Source organism: Lynx canadensis, chromosome B3 (assembly GCF_007474595.2).
Source record: "Lynx canadensis isolate LIC74 chromosome B3, mLynCan4.pri.v2, whole genome shotgun sequence".
In the NCBI taxonomy this organism is placed as follows: domain Eukaryota; kingdom Metazoa; phylum Chordata; class Mammalia; order Carnivora; family Felidae; genus Lynx; species Lynx canadensis.
The window spans coordinates 81,425,233-81,437,806 of record NC_044308.2 but is presented as its reverse complement, the minus strand read 5'-3'; the positions used below and the strand labels follow the sequence as shown (position 1 = coordinate 81,437,806).

General features: G+C 42.8%; 1 pseudogene; it reads left to right on the top strand.

Annotated features, from left to right (window-relative positions):
• The first annotated feature begins 11,408 nt into the window (after window positions 1–11,408).
• On the top strand, window positions 11,409–11,860 carry LOC118517832 (annotated as a pseudogene).
• The last annotated feature ends 714 nt before the right edge of the window (window positions 11,861–12,574 follow it).

The window sequence follows — 12,574 nt, the reverse complement described above, 5'->3', positions numbered from 1 at the left end:
ATTTTGAGAGAAAGAGAGAACACAAATGGGGTAGGGGCACAGAGAGAGGGAGAGAGAATCCTAAGCAGGCTCCATACTGTCAGCACAGAGCCCTACATGGGGCTTGAACTCACAATCCCTGAGATAATGACCTGAGATGAGATCAAGAGTCAGGCCTTAACTGACTGAGCCACCCAGGCACCTTTAAAAAATTTTTTTTAGATTTACAGTCTAAATTTTTTTAGTTTTATTTATTTTTTAGAGAGAGAGAGGAGAACAGAGAGAGGAGAGAGACAATCCCAAGCAGGCCTCATGTTGTCAATTTAGAGCCCAACTTGGGGCTCCATCCCATGAAATGTAAGATCATGACCTGAGCCGAAATCAAGAGTCCAATGCTCAACCATCCAGTTGCCCCTGCAGTCTAAATTTTAATGGAGCTTGACTTTCCATGTTTCTTGATATGCTTAGCACATTTTATGTTCTGTTTAAGAAATCTTTTCCCACCCCCTGGTCATGAAGATATTTAGAAATAGAAATCTGAGGACCATCAGTGTACTGGATAAGATCACCTATGGAACGACTGTAGAAAGAGAAGAAATCTTGGATTCAGGCCCAGGGCATGCCCATGCTTAGAAAATGAAGGAGTGAGGGGAATCAGCAGATGAGACTGAGAAAGAATAGATGGTCAGTCACATAGCAGAAGACAGCTGAACCAGAGTGGAGTCCCAGAAGTTCTTAGGTGAAGTCATTAACACTGCCATATCCTGCTGTAAGTGGAAAAGGCAGAGACTCAGAGAGGATCACTGGAGTTGGCAAGAGTGGAGTCCAGTGGATAAGCACTAAGACCAGTGGATAAGCAATGAGAATAAGTGTGTGTGTTGGGGGAAGGGACCTCTAAAGTCTGATTGGAGCAGAATGGGAAAAGAAGTGAAGACAAATACAAACCACTCTTCTGAGGAACTTGGCTGCAGAAGAGAAAAGAAAAACAGGATGGCAGCTGGAATGAGGTGTACAGATGTGGAATCAAAGAAGGAATTTTTTTTTCCATGGAAGATGGTATAGCATATGTGTAAGAGCTACTATGTGGCCAGCTAGTGAGAAAGAAGGACAGAATGGTTTCAGCAGTGGAACCACGTCCTTGAGTCAGCAAGAGGAGACGGGATCTGGTGCACAAATGCAGAGGACGGTCATGGATGCAGCAGGCTCATAGGTGCGGTTGTGCAAGCAGATGCAGGGCCTTTGCTGACTGCTTTGGTTTTCTCAGTGAAGTAAGAAGCAAGGCCATCGGCCAAAAGGGGAGCAGGGGAAAGTTTGTGATTGTAAAGAAATATAGCAGAATGGTTGAGTCCAGACTGCAAGCCAGGCCATCTGGGCTCACATCCCAGCTCTCCCATCTAACAACTGTGTGACCTTGGGCAACTTACTTAATCTCTCTGTTTCCTCAGGTGCCACATCTATGAAATGCAGATAACAACTGTATCTATCTCATAGGGTTGCTATGACGACTAAAGGAATTAATACACATAAAGCAAAGTTTTACTTGTATTATAGACGGCATTGAGTTTCTGGACCTGTTAAAGAACTAGTCAGTCATGGACCATATGAAGTCACCAAAGTGATGCCACAGGCATGTAGGCCTTTCCCTGAAGCACATATTAGTTTGTCTCCCATGTGGATCAGAGCAAAGAGAGGCTTCAGACAACTTGGCAGAATGCATGTTTTCAACTCTAGCAGTATGTTACAATCTTCTAGGGAGATTAACAAAACTATCAGTACGTGGGCCCCCCCTTCAGAGATTCCACCTGATCTGATCTAGGATGGGGCCTATGCTAGTACTTAGGAAAAGCTCCATCCATGGATGTAGGGTATAGCTAGGGTTGGGAAGTGTGGGCCTGCTAGGTACACACATGCTATGGAGGTGGTTTAATAACAATTGATCTATTAAATATCCTATTCAGCCAGTAAACTGACTCCACATCTACAAGGCAACTTTCTAGATTTATTTTGGTTTTCTCAATGTTTTTTCCATAAGAGGATGGTGTTCTAGTTGGCCAATCAGATGTCAAGTTCAAGTGGCAGTCACCTTCTCATTATAAATGACTAAAGTGACTTTGTTGTCATATGCAGTGGTGTGACTTTCTGAGGGCACAGACAACACTGTTTCTGGACTTAAAAACAGAAGGCTCTGGCCATGGACCAAGAGAAGTCACTTAGGAGATGCCATCTTCTCAGGCTGATCTGTGGGCACAGCTTCTCAGATCTTTCCCTGGAGATGCTCCCAACTGTTAGAAACTGAGCAGCCAGATTTGAATGCCACTTTCAGAAAAGTGAAAGCAGAGAACACTGGTTCTGCTCTCATACCTATGATTTTGGCAGAAACATGACATAATTTTTCACAGTATACAGCCATGGTTCCTAGCGTACAGCCCATTGCCTGTATCAGAACCCCCTGCTAAACAATATCTATGAAATGCATATAGCAATTGTATCTACTTCATAGGGTTGCTGGAGGTAGGGCTGGAAATCTACGTTCTAACGGGCTTTCCGGGAAAATATTATGCATGACAAAGTAAAGGAAATCTAGACAGTCGCACTGAGTTTTACTTGCCATGAAGAAAATACATGAACAACTGAAATAGTGAGTGAGACCTTACAATCCACTGGCTCTTTCTCCGCCCTGAGGGGCACTACCAAAAAGGCAAACTCTTAATATTTTTATTTTTATTCTTTTGGAGGTTATTATCTCCACTGGATAATTTACTAGAAAATATTAAGAAATATTTCTATTTCTTATCAAATAAAGCATTTCTATTGACTCCCTGATACATAAGAGAATGATTTTGTTTATACTAACGCATTCCTCTCTCCTCTTCTCAATGTTTAAATTTCTTTTTTTCTTTAGATTTTCTATTAATGACCATTATGACATTAAGTAATATTCAAACTTCTATTTCTTCCTACATAAAAATTGGCATCCTTTTTTGACTCCCTACCCTTCCAATTTCTTTCCTTACATCAGGTATACTTTGACTCTTACGTTAATAGATTCTTCAATAGACAGATCTTCAACACATATATCTGTTTCCCTCCACCCCTCACTGCCATTTTTGGTCCCACTGCTCATCCCTGCTTTCCACAAGATCTGTTGACTCTCAGCCCAAAGCCTTCTCCACTGGGCAGATGGCTCCCTTGTCCCCTGCCCCTGGTGCTAGGCTATCACCCTTACCTGCCTCTATTGGTCAATTCACTGTCAACCACTTTCCACCTTCCAGAAACGTGTTGAAGTCTCTTTCTTCTGTGAACCTTAGTTCCATTCTCTTCTCTGGTATGGGTTTATTCCTTTTGGTACTTCTCTACTTTCACTTTGGTTGGGGCTGGGGAGTAATGGCAGGCAAAATGCGCACCTTGGCCATCTCTATAAAATCTATGTCCCGGAACTTACTTTATCGGACAACGGACTGTGTGGCCCTTTTTGTTTTGTATCTCAGTTCCAAGTCCCTCTTAATTAATTTAATTGTACTGCTTTTTCTTATTTGAAGATTATTCTTTTTTTTTTTTAATTTTTTTTTCAACGTTTATTTATTTTTGGGACAGAGAGAGACAGAGCATGAACGGGGGAGGGGCAGAGAGAGAGGGAGACACAGAATCGGAAACAGGCTCCAGGCTCTGAGCCATCAGCCCAGAGCCCGACGCGGGGCTCGAACTCACGGACCGCGAGATCGTGACCTGGCTGAAGTCGGACGCTTAGCCGACTGCGCCACCCAGGCGCCCCATGAAGATTATTCTTGATAGAATATGCATTAAGCAATTTTTCTTTCCTCTGTCATCAGTCTATAACATGTTATTCTTCTTACATTACACTCTTCTAAAATCTACCTTCTTGCAATTGAAAGCATTTCTTCACATATCTCAGCTCATCCTATCCATAATTCTTGGATGTTTATTCCACTCTTGGGTATGTAGCCTTGGCCATACTTCAACCTCTCCTTTCATTTTGAATCTAACTTAAAAAAAAAAAAAGTAAAATCTCCTTTTCAAAAGTAAGTAAAAATAAAAGATTGAATATCTCGTTTCCAAAGACAGCAACTCTGCTGCTCTATAAGTCAGTGCCTAAGGGAGTTGGCTTTCAAACTTCTAGTCCTCTGTGGTATGAATGTGTATAGCTTTGTGGTTAAGATGTCACCTTTGTAATAGGACTGACTGTATTCAAATCCTGCCCTGCCACTTGCTTGGTGTGCTATCTCTAGTACGATACCCCACATGGCAGAACTTAGTGAACCATTCTCCAAATCCTTTCCTCTTTCTTCCTGGAGATATGACTAGACTCCATTTCCTAGCCTCCTTTGCAGTTAGGAGTAACCACGGGATTGAGTTCTGGCCACTGAAAAGTAGGCGGAAATTCTGGCCCACAAAAACCTCAGAATTCTCCATTATCTCAATCACCCTGGCTGCTGGCCTGCTATGAATATCCAGGGCAACCTTGGAAGCCATGTGTTGAAGACACCCGGGCCTCCATTATTGGAGTAGAAACTTCACCCCACCCTCCACCAGGTGCTATCAATGGAACTTTACACGATTAAGAAATAAGTTTTATGTGATTAAGCAATCAGCTTCTCTTTGGCTAGTCCAATGAAATTTAAAGTTTACATTACAGCACTTTGTTTTACCCTAACCAATATACTTAACTTCTCTAAACTTCACTTACCTCTTCAGGATAATTCTAGCACCTCCCTTCAATACTGCTGTTAAGAGGATTAAAAGAGAAGCAATGAATACAAAGTATGCTAATGCACAGGGCCTGGCAAAAAGTAAATGTGCAAAAAAGGTTCATTTCTATTATTCTGTGAAGCCTGTTGGTAATTACTGCTGCCTGTTATGTTTGATATAATAGGAGGCTCTCACACACATTAAAATGCCCATTCCTTGCTGCCTGAAATTCCACCATTCCTTGGTGGAAATGTCTTGTAAGTCAATGTCTTCCCCTTTAAAGAGTAACTTTCTTACCTCTAATTATAAAATAAACATGTTTATATGTTTAATGAAAAAATATGTATATATAATACAGAACTTATAAAGAAAAAACTATTGATCATCTATAATCCTATCATCCAGAGATAATCATCGCTAGCATTTTAGCATATACCCTTCTAAATCTTTATCAATTATTATCGGTATGCATATATGTAATACACATACATGTATATAGTCAAATTAGGGATAATACTAAACATATAGCTGCTTTTTTCACCTAACATTTTATTTTGAACAGTGTCCTATGTGTTCAAATATACTTTGAAAAGATAATGTTTGATGGGTGCATATGGGTGTACAGAAACTTATTTAACTATCGTATGAATATATCACACTTTATCTAACCATTCTTTTTATGTAGCATATTTTTGCTGCTTCTGTCAGGATAAATATTCTATGTGGAATAAACCTCCTTGTGTATAAAAACTTTGCCTCTCTATTTGCCTTTTCGGCTTTTATTTTCCTTTATTTGGACTTTTAAAAATAATATTTGACCCCAAAATGATGCAATAAATGATACTTACTTTATCTTGATTTATGTTTTATCTTTACTATTCCTTTTTTTTTCTTGTGGTTTTAAAAGGAAAAATGCCCTGGAAAAGCCCACAGATCTTTCTCTGAAGGTTTCATGTTAAAAATGTTTATCAGATTGTTTTATTTGCAGAAAGAAAAGACAAGGCTGTATTTAAATTTGTGAAAGTTAGAGACAAAAGGTGTTCTAAGAGGGGGAAAGGGACAGGAAATGGGAGATTCAAGATAAAATCTATGACTATCTCACAATTTACACATAAAGGGATGTCTCCTCTTGTTGTCCCAACCAGCACGCAGATGAGCTACTATATTTCCTTTTATACTCAGTCAGATGCAAAAAGAACATGAAGCGTTAACAAGCAAGGATCTTGCTTAATTGAATTTTTGCTGGGCACATAGATAGCATTAACAATAAGAGGAAACAATAGTTATCGATGAAACATAATCCTAGCACTGGACCTCCTGTTTATTGAATGGCTGGGTCAGTGTCTGTAGATAAATTAATAATGATTCCAGCTTCCTCTGTCTCTGGAGCCAAATCAATGCCCACTCTTCAGATCAAGGAGATGCAATGTTTCTCTACTACATGTATCTTGGCAAAATGGTTGAAAGGATGTAGGAATACAGTTTGTATCCTTCTTGGAAGGTTTCTATCAATTTCAATTTGATATTCCCACAGCTGGAGTGAGCCACGTGAGTCCACAACTGGTGTGGCATGAGCAGCAGAGTTGTTATCTAAGGTAAATGCTCTTCTATCTCATTTGCATCTACTTCCAAATTGTTATCTTTCCTCTTGGGTGAAGGTCTAGTCACAGATATTTATTGAAATGACTCTGTCGCTCTGTTTCCCCTCAGGCTTCTATCAACGTGTAACATTAAAATGACGGACACACATCTGCCTTTCTAAGTGTCTTCACACAAGGAATGGTCATTCTCAATAACATCCTCTTCAAATAAAAAGGGCAACAATATGAGGTACAATCAGGGACCCAGCAGGAAACAGATGGCACACTCAAATTAGGATAATTCAGGGAGGATTTACTGGAGGGACTATTTACAAAGGAGGCAGGGTGGAGGCAAACCACAAGTGATAGAATGATACTCCCAAGTCTAGTAAACAGTGGGGCAGTGAGCATCCCTAGGTCTGAGAGACCAGATCCAGACCCAGAAAGGATAGAATCATATGGAAATGATAGAGGGATGCAGCCAGAGGGTGCAAAGAAGGTGAACCTGTGGGGAAGGAGTCCAAGAAATAAACTCCAGGACTTCCCTCTCCTGGGTTCCTGCTGGGATTTGCATTGGGAGAACCCAACCAGAAGTCTGATTGTGGAAAACCCATACAAGTCAGTCTTTCAGGTTAGTGAGTGGGAGAGAAGAGGGAAGGTGAGGAATGTACATGGAGATCCATGGAAGATCACCGGCAGAGGGGGAAAGACCAAGGGTTCGGCTTGCATGTGCCAACATGAGACATCTATTGTATATCCAGAGGAGGTGTCAGGTAGACAGCTGCATCTATGACTGAGCTGGAAATATATACTCAGGACCCAGCACACAGATGCTTCTTCTTTTTTAATTTTTTAAATATTTTTTTATTTTTTAAAATATAATTTATTGTCAAATTGGTTTCCATACTACACCCAATAAGTATCATCCCAACAAGTTGCTCATCCCAACAAGTATCCTCCTCCCTGCCCATCACCCACTTTCCCCTCTCCCCCACCCCCCATCTACCCTTATTTTGTCCTCAGTCCTTAAGGGTCTCCTATGGTTTTCCTCCTTCCCTCTCTGTAACTTTTGTTTCCCCTTCCCCTCCCCCGTGGTCTTCTGTTAAGTTTCTCAAGATCCATATATGAGTGAAAACATATGGTATCTGTCTTTCTTTGCCTGGCTTATTTCACTTAGCAAAATACCCTCTAGTTCCATCCACATTGCTGCAAATGGCCAGATTTCATTCTTTCTCATTGCCAAGTCATATTCCATTGTATATATAAACCACATCTTCTTTGTCCATTCATCAGTGGATGGACTAGGTTCTTTCCATAATTTGGCTATTGTTGAAAATGCTGCTATAAACATTGGGGCACAAGTGCCCCTATGCATTAGCACTCCTGTATCCTTTGGGTAGATTCCTAGCAGTGCTATTGCTGGGTAATAGGGTAGTTCTATTTTTAATTTTGGATGAACCTCCACACTGTTTTCCAGAGAGGCTGCACCAGTTTGCATTCCCACCAACAATGCAAGAGGGTTCTCATTTCTCCACGTCCTCACCAATACCTATAGTATACTGATCTGTCCATTTTAGCCACCCTGACCGATGTGAGATGACATCTCATTTTAGTTTTGATTTGTATTTCCCTGATGATGAGTGACGTTGAGCATCTTTTCATGTGTCTGATGGCCATCTGGATGTCTCCTTTGGAAGAGCGTCCATTCATGTCTTCTGCCCATTTCTTCATTGGATTCTTTGTTTTTCGCGTGTGGAGTTTGGTGAGTTCTTTATAGATATTAGATACTAGTCCTTTATCTGATATGTCATTTGCAAATATCTTTTCCCATTCCATCAGTTGCCTTTTAGTTTTGTTGATTGTTCTCTTTGTAGCGCAGAAGCTATTTATCTGGATGAGGTCCCAATAGTTCATTTTTTGCTTTTAATTCCCTTGCTTTTGGAAATGTGTCAAGTAAGAAATTGCTGTGGCTGAGGTCAAAGAGGTTTTTTTCCTGCTTTCTCCTCTAGAGTTTTGATGGTTTCCTGTCTCACATTCAGGTCCTTCATCCTTTTGGAGTTTATTTTTGTGAATGGTGTAAGAAAGTGGTCTGATTTCATTCTTCTGCATGTTACTCTCCAGTTCTCCCAGCACCATTTGTTAAAGAGACTCTCTTTTGTCCATTGGATACTCTTGCCTGCTTTGTCAAAGATTAGTTGGCCATACTTTTGTGGGTCCAATTCTGGGGTCTCAATTCTATTCCATTGGTCTATGTGTCTATTTTTGTGCCAATACCATACTGTCTTGATTATAGCTTTGTCGTAGAGGCTAAAGTCTGGGATTGTGATACCTCCCGCGTTGATTTCCTTCTTCAATATTACTTTGGCTATTCGGGGGTCTTTTGTGGTTCCATACAAATTTTAGGGTTGTTTGTTCTAGCTTTGAGAAGAATGCTGGTGCGGCAAGGTCAGCAGTGCAGTGTGCAGCAGGAAAAGATGGTCCTTTAAATTCCCAGGTTTAGAGAAAACACATGGCCTGGCAACTTGAGGGACAGTAAGAAATGAAAATGAAATAGGTCAGCTTGTGTTCATGGCTTAGCATTGCATTTTAATTAAAACACAAAATCATACTCTTTTTTTTTTTTCTTGTGGTCCAGCATCTTAACTGGTGGATTACTCCAGCTCAGCCAGGGGATGCATTTGGGGGATGAGGTCAGCATGTGACACATGCTGCCTCCTTTACAGGTTCATTGAGAGCCAGTGCAGTCCTTCCAACCATGGTCATTCCTTAGCTCACGAGGAAGGAACAGCCCAGCGTCATTTCCTCCATCCAAATCTGGCTGCAATGCCTGATCCCACACAACCACAGGCATCTTCCCAGGGGTCCGAAGTCAAGGAAATCTCCGGAATGCATGGACGTTATGAGTTTGGCTCCAGAACACTCTTCTCAGGACTAATAGCCTGACTTGATGACACAGGAAACACCACGAATGCAGGGCAGGTCCAACCCTGTTTACACCATTCCCCAGGGCCTGTGAGCCTCAGGTCACTGACCTCACCTCCAGTTGCTCAACTGGGACAGGAAGGTTGGGCCACAGGGTAGAGAGGGCCAGGCTCTGTGCAGAGAGAATGCTTATAATGCTGTTCTGTGCTCGTACACAGATGCTTCTTAAAGCCTTAAAACTGAAGGTGATCACGAAGGGGTGAGGGGAGACAAAGGACCATGGGCAGAGATCTAAATGTCTCCCAGCTAAGAGTGTGGACAGAAAGGAAAGCTCAAGAGTGATGGAGCATGGAGGGCAGGTGAGCAAAAAGTGAGCACGGAAGTCAGGGAGGGACCAAGTGCCAGAGTCATAGGTGGCCCATGGGTTGACTTGGAAGAAACATGAGCCCTGGCACCCCTGGGGGCCTCACCATGTTGCAGTGGGACCTGGGGGACCAGGGCCTGACTGTAGAGCACCTCAGAGAGAATGAGAGAACAGGAGCAGGATGCTGGAGACTGAGTGTGAGCAACTCTCATGAGGAGTTTGTGCTGTGAAGAGGGGGAAAGAAACGGGAGTGAGCACTCACAGGGAAAGTCGAGTCCAGAAACAGTTGAGTCTTTTCAGAAGGGAGAAATAACATTAGGTGTTTATGCTGGTGGGAATAATCCAGGGGAAAGAGCAAAAATGATGGCAGAGCAGAGAGAGAGACTACGGCAACGCAGGGCACACAGGCCCCTACAAAAGAGGGCAGTTGCCACTCAGCTCCAGCTAATAGTTGCCAGTTCCCTGGTTTCTCAAGAGAAGCCAGAAAACGACCTTCTTTTCTTTCTTTTTTTAAAACATAAAGTCTGATATTTAAATGTTGGCAATTAATTAAAAAAAAATTTTTTAACTCTCTGAAGTCCAAACAAAACTCATCTGCAGGCTGCCAGTTGGCAACCTCTCTTATATGGTAAAGTTGTATTCCTTCCACAGCTACGAGGCACAGCCTCCTGTTTTAGAGACCTCTGAAGGACAATGGCAGTTTGATCTCTAAAATCTTTGAACTTGTGAGTGTCCCCACGGTGGTGGTGGACCAGGGTGGCTAATGATACAGTCATTGTCTCCGTCGTAAAGGGCAACGGAACTGAGGTTGCCAGAGCTGGCTGCACAGCCTATACTTAAGTCCTCACAGTTAATACTTAGGCTTCACATATGCCCTTTACCTCCTCCCGTCTCCTCCTTACTAAGGAAACTTACTATTATCTGCAGGCCAATGCAAATAAAGGTCACCAAGAGACACTTTCAAGCCAAACACTGAAAGCTGGCATGGTAGAAGGGCTGATTGTTTGTAGGCTCCTGGCTAATAAAAGAAATGCCAATCAAAGGGGCCTTCTGCCTGGTTTGAAACTCAGGAGTCCTAGCTGTCAGATAGCCTGAAGCAGAACAGCACTTGGATTTCCAAGGGTGTCCACCACCTGCACAGAAAAACTGCAGAGCCTGTGAATTGATGGTCCTTCACTGGCCCAGGGAGGGCACAGGGGCAGTCAGGCAGGGAAGAAGGAGTGCCAAGTTGAGTCATATACTGCCTTCCTCCAGAAGTGGGAGTGAGGAAGAAAACCACCTTGGGTGGACTGCTGCATTTTTACACACACAAAACTGTTCCGTATAACAAGGTTTAAAATCCTACACCTCTTTTGGAGTGCCTGGGTGTCTGAGTAGGTTAAAGGTCTGACTCTTTAGTCAGGCTCAGGTGGTAATCTCACGGTTCATGGGTTCAAGCCCTATGTAGGGCTCTGCACTGACAGTGCAGAACTTTTCTGGGATTCTGGGATTCTCTCTCTTCCTCTCTCCCTCTGTCCCTCCTTTCCTCTCTCCCTCTCTCTCTCTCTCTCTCTCAAAATAAATAAGTAAATAAAAAATAATAATAAAGTTTAAAATCCTACACCTCTCCAATTTTCACCATGTGAATAAAATCATTAAAAATGCCTCTCAGTGGGGGTGCCTAGGTGGCTCAGTCCATTAAGTGTTCGACTTCAGCTCAGATCATGATCTCATGGTTTATGAGTTCGGGCCCCGCATTGGGCTCTGCTGATAGATCAGAGCTTGGAGCCTGCTTCATATTCTGTGTCCCCCTCTCTCTCTGTCCCTCTCCCACTCATGCTCTGTCTCTCTCTCAGAAGTAAATAAACATTAAAAAATGCTTCTCAGGGGCTGCCCAGAACACCATCCTTACTTCTGGCAATGCCAAGGCTATAGGCAAGGTCATCCCTAAACTGAATGGAAAGCTCACCCACATGGCCTTCTGTGTCCCCACCAGCAATGTATCAGTTGTGATCTGATGTGCTGCCTGGAGAAAGCTTTCAAATACAATGACATCAAGAAGATGGTGAAGCAGGCATCGGAGGGCCCCCTCAAGGGCATTCTGGGCTAAACCAAGGACCAGGTTTGTTTCCTGCAACACCCACTCTTCCACCTTCGATGCTGGGGCTGGCATTGCTCTCAATAACCACTTTGTGAAGTTCATTTCCTGGCATGACAGTGAATTTGGCTACAGTAACTGGGTGGTGGACCTTATGGTCTGCATGGCCTCCAAGGAGTAAGAGCCCTTGGACCACCAGCCCCAGCAAGAGCAGGAGGAAGAGAAAGGTCCTCAGCTGCTAGGGAGCCCTTGCTCCAGCTCAACCCCCAACACACTGAGGATCTCCCGACCTCCACAGTTTCCATCCCAGGCCCCCTGAAGAAGAGGAGGGGCTTGAGGAGCCCTACCTTGTCATTTACCATCAATAAAGTACCCAGCCAAAAAAAAAAAAAAAAAAAAAATTGAAATGCTTCTTAGGTCACAGTGCCAATTTCCCCTAGTGGTGTCTGCTTCCACCTGGAAGTGGAATATCAGTCCCAGAAAAACTGTATTTGAAATGATTTCTTCCTTTTTAAGAATGAATCACCACAAGTCCAGTTGGGACAGAAATAGCTCTCATCTCTGAAACATTCTGCTGTCACTGATCTTCCAATTCAGTCAGTCTATGGAGGGCAAGCTGGGAAAATGTTCCAAGTATCCTGCCACAGTGTTAAGCTCTAAAGCATACCTGTTTCCCCCTCCATCCTGCTAAAACTTGCCCAGGGCAGGCAAGGAAGGGTAAACAGGGCTTGAGAGGAGGCTGAAGAGAAGAGAGAAAGTTATCTGTCAAAAACACTTAAATGTCTTCACCAGGAAGGCTAAAATTGTTCTCCCTGCTCTAAGTGAAAAGGAAACTGGGGGAATATTTATCCAGAGTTCATTGGTAGGGGACAACTCTGGGAAACCAACAGTGTGGCAAGCACGGTGTTTCAATCTCTCCAAATTCCCACATAAAAACAGAACAAG